The 7,285-nt window shown below is 39.5% G+C and overlaps 1 long non-coding RNA gene across 1 annotated transcript; it reads left to right on the top strand.

The window, feature by feature from the left end:
* The first annotated feature begins 717 nt into the window (after positions 1-717).
* LOC116725266 (uncharacterized) lies at positions 718-5,576 on the top strand. The gene is made up of 3 exons (XR_004340365.1): positions 718-915; positions 3,003-3,215; positions 5,534-5,576. It is a non-coding gene; the product is annotated as an uncharacterized LOC116725266 (long non-coding RNA).
* The last annotated feature ends 1,709 nt before the right edge of the window (positions 5,577-7,285 follow it).

The following is a 7,285-nucleotide window of genomic DNA, read 5'->3' as shown; positions in this document are numbered from 1 at the left end:
TTAAAACGGCTTGCCATATAGCATCGGCTTATTCTGTGGGTGTAAAATGAATCTACTAGCAATAATATCACTCAAGTAAAAGAAAAGGTACAGTGCAATAAAACTGCTCCAAGTACCTTCCCCCCCCCCAAAAAAGCTACTCGAATGTAACAAGTACTTCCCAGTTTTGAACATAAACAACACCAGTAGCCTAAGGCTGCTTGTTAACAAGCTTAAGGTGCTGTGTTGGTATTAGCTTGTCATCTCTTAGCTAACATTACCTGCATCCAACAGCATTACTCAAGTTAGTCGGTTAGTTTGAGGGGAAAACCGTGCAAAGGTCTTTGCATTTTGCTGGTTTGCTGCCATGATTCTAACACACGTGTGCAGCTCTGCACAGCAGCAGCAGGTCTCCTTTGCACAGGTGTAGAGCCAGGGCGAGCATCTTGACGATCATGTTACGTTTAAAGGCGGCTTGGAAAAGCAGGTTACGACGTGTTAACAATGGATTAAACAGTTTTAATTGCTGAATAAAGTGACAGAAGCTACAGTTATGGGAAGTGCGGAAGCCCTTATTGTATCAAATCAATATAGGAATAACAGAGAGTTAGCCACTTTAAAGTGAAAACAACAAATGGCTTCCAGTTCGGGGAGGGGGAGGCGGCACACAGCTGATTCTGCCGCTGGGCCTGGTTAGTGAAGTAATTTTTTGTGTCCAAACAGAGCAGCACACAAGGAGAGACCCGACCATGGCCTCTCAGCGGCGGTTTGTTTGGTTGCTGGCGTCCCTGAAACATCTGAGGAGATAAAATGGCAGCTGGAGCTGCCAGCTGATCGATTATGGACATCGAGGCCTACTTGACCTACGAGGAGGCTGCAGTGACGGCAAGTAGGCCGCTGGAGTGCCATGTTTGAAATTGCTGCGTTGGTTATTCGGTAAGTTATATTTCGGAAACCTTACTTTTAGTTTTTGTCTTTTTCCATCGACGACAGGCTCGGCTCCAGACGAGTTTAACAGGGGGGCTAACCTACGGCAAGCAGTTTTAAAATAAATTCGGTTTTGCCGCCCTTACATTCCAGATATCTCAAATTGTTTTATGACTAGACGTTTTAGCGATTTAAGATATCTCTAATTATATTTTGACTTGATAAAATACCTATTTGATATATCTCTAATTACATTCTGACTAGTCGAAATGACGTCAGATTTATCATAGAGTTGTATGGAGACTTCAATTCAAGATATCTACAATGAATTACTGACTATCTGAAATGCACACTTCAGATATCTACAATCAAATTATGACTAATCATAAAGTAAATTCGAGATATCTCGAATTTAGTTTTGATTAGTCATAATTCTAATTAAAGATATCTCGAATGACAACAACATTCGAGATATCTTACATTTATTTTGAATAGGAAATCTGTAGTTTTGACTAGTGAAAACTAAATTATAGATATCTTAAAAGCAAATAATTACTAGACAAAACTAAATTTAAGATATCTTGAATTGTAATTTTGACTAGTCAAAATTCTTTTTAAGATATCTCTGAATGATTTGGAGATATCTTGAATTACACAGCTTTTCTATTTAAGATATCTTAAATTAACATTCTGACTAGTCAGAATGACATTAACTGATATCTTGAATATGTATTATGTGTAGTCAAAACGACCCTGACTTACGTGGCAATTTGAAAGTTCAATAAAGCAATGACAAATAGAAGAAAAAAAAAATAGAAAAAACATTTCATATGTTGAAAATGCTTTGACAATAGCAATTTTAGCTTTTCAAAGCAGTTTTTAAGTGCATTCGGTTTGTCGGAAACGAATAAACAGGAAATTCTTTGCAGATTTGAGAAGCAGTCTTATAGTTGATGAAGTTTTGAGTTCTCTGCATATCCAACATGGCCGAGCTCTTTCTATGTTGTGGCATTTATCGACAATTTTGTGCGGGAAACATAAAATTCTGCAGGCAACTGTTTGGACAGCACAAAGGGGCTTCCACGCAATTCTTAATTCAGATATCTAAAATTGTAATTTTGACTAGTCATAATTAAGTTAAAGATATCTTAAATTGTTATTAATGACGGAACCAGTGTCGTAATTTGAGATATCTTGAAAGGAATTTTGACTCGTCAAAATGTAATTGAAGATATCTCGAATTATTATTCTTACTAGTCAGAATGTAAATGCAGATATCTTAAGTTACCGCTCCAGATAGTCAAAATGTAGTTTTGTCTAGTCAAAATGCATTTTTAGATATCTAGAACGTAATTACGGATAGTCAGAAGAAACCGAATTTATGTTAAAACGGCTTTGCCGTATAGCATCGGCTTATTCTGTGGGTGTAAATTGAATCTACGTAGCAATAATATCACTCAAGTAAAAGAAAAGGGTACAGTGCAATAAAACTACTCCAAGTACCTCCCCCCCCCCCCCCAAAAAAAGCTACTCGAATGTAACAAGTACTTCCCAGTTTTGAACATAAACAACACCAGTAGCCTACAGGCTGCTTGTTAACAAGCTTAAGGTGCTGTGTTGGTATTAGCTTGTCATCTCTTAGCTAACATTACCTGCATCCAACAGCATTACTCAAGTAGTCGGTTAGTTTGAGGGGAAAACCGTGCAAAGGTCTTTGCATTTTGCTGGTTTGCTGCCATGATTCTAACACACGTGTGCAGCTCTGCACAGCAGCAGCAGGTCTCCTTTGCACAGGTGTAGAGCCAGGGCGAGCATCTTGACGATCATGTTACGTTTAAAGGCGGCTTGGAAAAGCAGGTTACGACGTGTTAACAATGGATTAAACAGTTTTAATTGCTGAATAAAGTGACAGAAGCTACAGTTATGGGAAGTGCGGAAGCCCTTATTGTATCAAATCAATATAGGAATAACAGAGAGTTAGCCACTTTAAAAGTGAAAACAACAAATGGCTTCCAGTTCGGGGGAGGGGGAGGCGGCACACAGCTGATTCTGCCGCTGGGCCTGGTTAGTGAAGTAATTTTTTGTGTCCAAAACAGAGCAGCACACAAGGAGAGACCCGACCATGGCCTCTCAGCGGCGGTTTGTTTGGTTGCTGGCGTCCCTGAAACATCTGAGGAGATAAAATGGCAGCTGGAGCTGCCAGCTGATCGATTATGGACATCGAGGCCTACTTGACCTACGAGGAGGCTGCAGTGACGGCAAGTAGGCCGCTGGAGTGCCATGTTTGAAATTGCTGCGTTGGTTATTCGGTAAGTTATATTTCGGAAACCTTACTTTTAGTTTTTGTCTTTTTCCATCGACGACAGGCTCGGCTCCAGACGAGTTTAACAGGGGGGGCTAACCTACGGCAAGCCGTTTTAAAAATAAATTCGGTTTTGCCGCCCTTACATTCCAGATATCTCAAATTGTTTTATGACTAGACGTTTTAGCGATTTAAGATATCTCTAATTATATTTTGACTTGATAAAATACCTATTTGATATATCTCTAATTACATTCTGACTAGTCGAAATGACGTCAGATTTATCATAGAGTTGTATGGAGACTTCAATTCAAGATATCTACAATGAATTACTGACTATCTGAAATGCACACTTCAGATATCTACAATCAATTATGACTAATCATAAAGTAAATTCGAGATATCTCGAATTTAGTTTTGATTAGTCATAATTCTAATTAAGATATCTCGAATGACAACAACATTTGAGATATCTTACATTTATTTTGAATAGGAAATCTGTAGTTTTGACTAGTGAAAACTAAATTATAGATATCTTAAAAGCAAATAATTACTAGACAAAACTAAATTTAAGATATCTTGAATTGTAATTTTGACTAGTCAAAATTCTTTTTAAGATATCTCTGAATGATTTGGAGATATCTTGAATTACACAGCTTTTCTATTTAAGATATCTTAAATTAACATTCTGACTAGTCAGAATGACATTAACTGATATCTTTTTTTTTTTTTTTTTTTTTTTTGTAACCCCTCCAGGGGGTCTTTTTGTGGGCTCTAGTGTCCCCTTTTCATGAAGTAGGCTGACAGGAAAGGGGGAGGGAGAGGGGGGAAGACATGCGGCAAATGTCGCCGGGTCCGGGAGTCGAACCCGCGACAGCCGCGTCGAGGACTCGAGGCCCCCAAACGTGGGTCGCGCCAACCCCTACGCCACCACGGCACGCCCATTAACTGATATCTTGAATATGTATTATGTGTAGTCAAAACGACCCTGACTTACGTGGCAATTTGAAAGTTTAATAAAGCAATGACAAATAGAAGAAAAAAAAAAATAGAAAAAACATTTCATATGTTGAAAATGCTTTGACAATAGCAATTTTAGCTTTTCAAAGCAGTTTTTAAGTGCATTCGGTTTGTCGGAAACGAATAAACAGGAAATTCTTTGCAGATTTGAGAAGCAGTCTTATAGTTGATGAAGTTTTGAGTTCTCTGCATATCCAACATGGCCGAGCTCTTTCTATGTTGTGGCATTTATCGACAATTTTGTGCGGGAAACATAAAATTCTGCAGGCAACTGTTTGGACAGCACAAAGGGGCTTCCACGCAATTCTTAATTCAGATATCTAAAATTGTAATTTTGACTAGTCATAATTAAGTTAAAGATATCTTAAATTGTTATTAATGACGGAACCAGTGTCGTAATTTGAGATATCTTGAAAGGAATTTTGACTCGTCAAAATGTAATTGAAGATATCTCGAATTATTATTCTTACTAGTCAGAATGTAAATGCAGATATCTTAAGTTACCGCTCCAGATAGTCAAAATGTAGTTTTGTCTAGTCAAAATGCATTTTTAGATATCTAGAACGTAATTACGGATAGTCAGAAGAAACCGAATTTATGTTAAAACGGCTTGCCGTATAGCATCGGCTTATTCTGTGGGTGTAAATTGAATCTACGTAGCAATAATATCACTCAAGTAAAAGAAAAGGGTACAGTGCAATAAAACTACTCTAAGTACCTTTCCCCCCCCCAAAAAGCTACTCGAATGTAACAAGTACTTCCCAGTTTTGAACATAAACAACACCAGTAGCCTACAGGCTGCTTGTTAACAAGCTTAAGGTGCTGTGTTGGTATTAGCTTGTCATCTCTTAGCTAACATTACCTGCATCCAACAGCATTACTCAACTTAGTCGGTTAGTTTGAGGGGAAAACCGTGCAAAGGTCTTTGCATTTTGCTGGTTTGCTGCCATGATTCTAACGCACGTGTGCAGCTCTGCACAGCAGCAGCTGGTCTCCTTTGCACAGGTGTAGAGCCAGGGCGAGCATCTTGACGATCATGTTACGTTTAAAGGTGGCTTGGAAAAGCAGGTTACGACGTGTTGACAATGGATTAAACAGTTTTAATTGCTGAATAAAGTGACAGAAGCTACAGTTATGGGAAGTGCGGAAGCCCTTATTGTATCAAATCAATATAGGAATAACAGAGAGTTAGCCACTTTAAAGTGAAAACAACAAATGGCTTCCAGTTCGGGGGAGGGGGAGGCGGCACACAGCTGATTCTGCCGCTGGGCCTGGTTAGTGAAGTAATTTTTTGTGTCCAAACAGAGCAGCACACAAGGAGAGACCCGACCATGGCCTCTCAGCGGCGATTTGTTTGGTTGCTGGCGTCCCTGAAACATCTGAGGAGATATAATGGCATCTTTAGCTGCCAGCTGATCGATTATGGACGTACTACAATCAAGCTGAGGATCGCCAGCAGTTGATCGATTATGGATGTACTACAATCAAGCTGACGATTCCCTTCAATCAAGCTGAGGATTCCCTCCAATCAAGCTGAGGATTCCCTCCAATCAAGCTGAGGATTCCCTTCAATCAAGCTGAGGATTCCCTTCAATCAAGCTGAGGATTCCCTTCAATCAAGCTGAGGATTCCCTTCAATCAAGCTGAGGATTCCCTTCAATCAAGCTGAGGATTCCCTTCAATCAAGCTGAGGATCCCTTCAATCAAGCTGAGGAATCGCTACAAGGTGCCTGGCGGATCCGCCCAACCCATCAAAGGTTTAAGTCAAAGAACTGTTCCAATGGCGGGTCCAGAAGACAATCTCAGGGTAGGAGCTGTTGCGGGTTTTGCTGTGCTACTCCGCTGATGCTATCGCTTGTTGAAGGCCAACGCTAGGCCTCTTGCTGTGCTGGTTTGGTTTGATTCTCTGCTGAGAGTCAATGAGCTGAGAAGGATTCTGCTGTTTTAAATCCTTCTGTCTTTGGGTTTTAGTGTTTGAATCAGTTGCTGTGGTCTTGTGACCTGTGCAGGTTTAGGTGTAACTAGAATCTGATATCTAGAATGGCTGCCAAAGACTTGGCAAATACAGTTTAGAGGCTGTAGGAAGGGATTCATCTTAGGCTTTGTAAATATCACTATAATAAACCTTGATTACCCTACTTATTAGTACTAATATACTGTGGCTATGTTCACAGTAGTATAGCTGCATTAGGATGGTTATCTTTCCAATGAATACAGTTTTTGAGTGAAGATGAGGTCTTTACATTTCAACATACGTTTATTTTTTGTACCTACCGATACTTAAAATTTAGTTTGAAATTTAGGATCCATACTTTCATAACTTAATTCAAACAAATTTTAATTTCATCATGGGACTTCATTTCTTCTGGACGACAGCGGACAACGGCGAGATCTCCTGGAGCTGCAGGCCGGAGGATGCAGAGGTAATGTTCACACTGTAATCCACCATTTCTTATTTACAGGTTTTCAGCTCCTTGTTTTCCATCTGGAGAGGATCAACTGGGACCTGTTCAGTGTTTAAATTTGTTTTTAACCCATTTTCCCCTCCTAGACTAAGCAACTGGTGGACTTTTTGTTTGCAAATAATTTTTTTTTCTTCTCGGATGAAGCCACCACAGGAGCTTCTACTACAACTAACTCCCTTTTCTCCTATAGAAACACTCCTGAAGCAGCTCTTTTTTTTCTGTCTCTCTCTTTATTCTGTTCTTTCAAATCCCCCGGGGGTAGTGACAGATGGCTTTCGTACAGAGCCAACTTCTGGTTCTGCTGGAGGGTTCTTCCTGTTAAAGGGAAGTTTATTCGCTCCACTGTCACTACATGCATTCTAAATATGAGGCATTGATTTGGCTTACTTAACTGTTAACCAATTTAAATAATTGGTGCAGTGCTGGCCTCATTTTGGAAAGTCTTTCTGTTAAAGGGAAGTTCTTCTTTTTGGAAAGTCTTTCTGTTAAAGGGAAGCTTTTCCTCTCCAGTCACCACTTGGATCCTCAGTAGGAGGCCTTGCTTAAGCTTACTTTACTTTTATTGAATTTAAATAATTGGTGTGGTGTTTAA

Source organism: Xiphophorus hellerii, chromosome 9 (genome assembly GCF_003331165.1).
Source record: "Xiphophorus hellerii strain 12219 chromosome 9, Xiphophorus_hellerii-4.1, whole genome shotgun sequence".
NCBI lineage: Eukaryota > Metazoa > Chordata > Actinopteri > Cyprinodontiformes > Poeciliidae > Xiphophorus > Xiphophorus hellerii.
The sequence above is the reverse complement of the archived record's forward strand: the minus strand, read 5'-3'. Positions and strand labels throughout refer to the sequence as shown.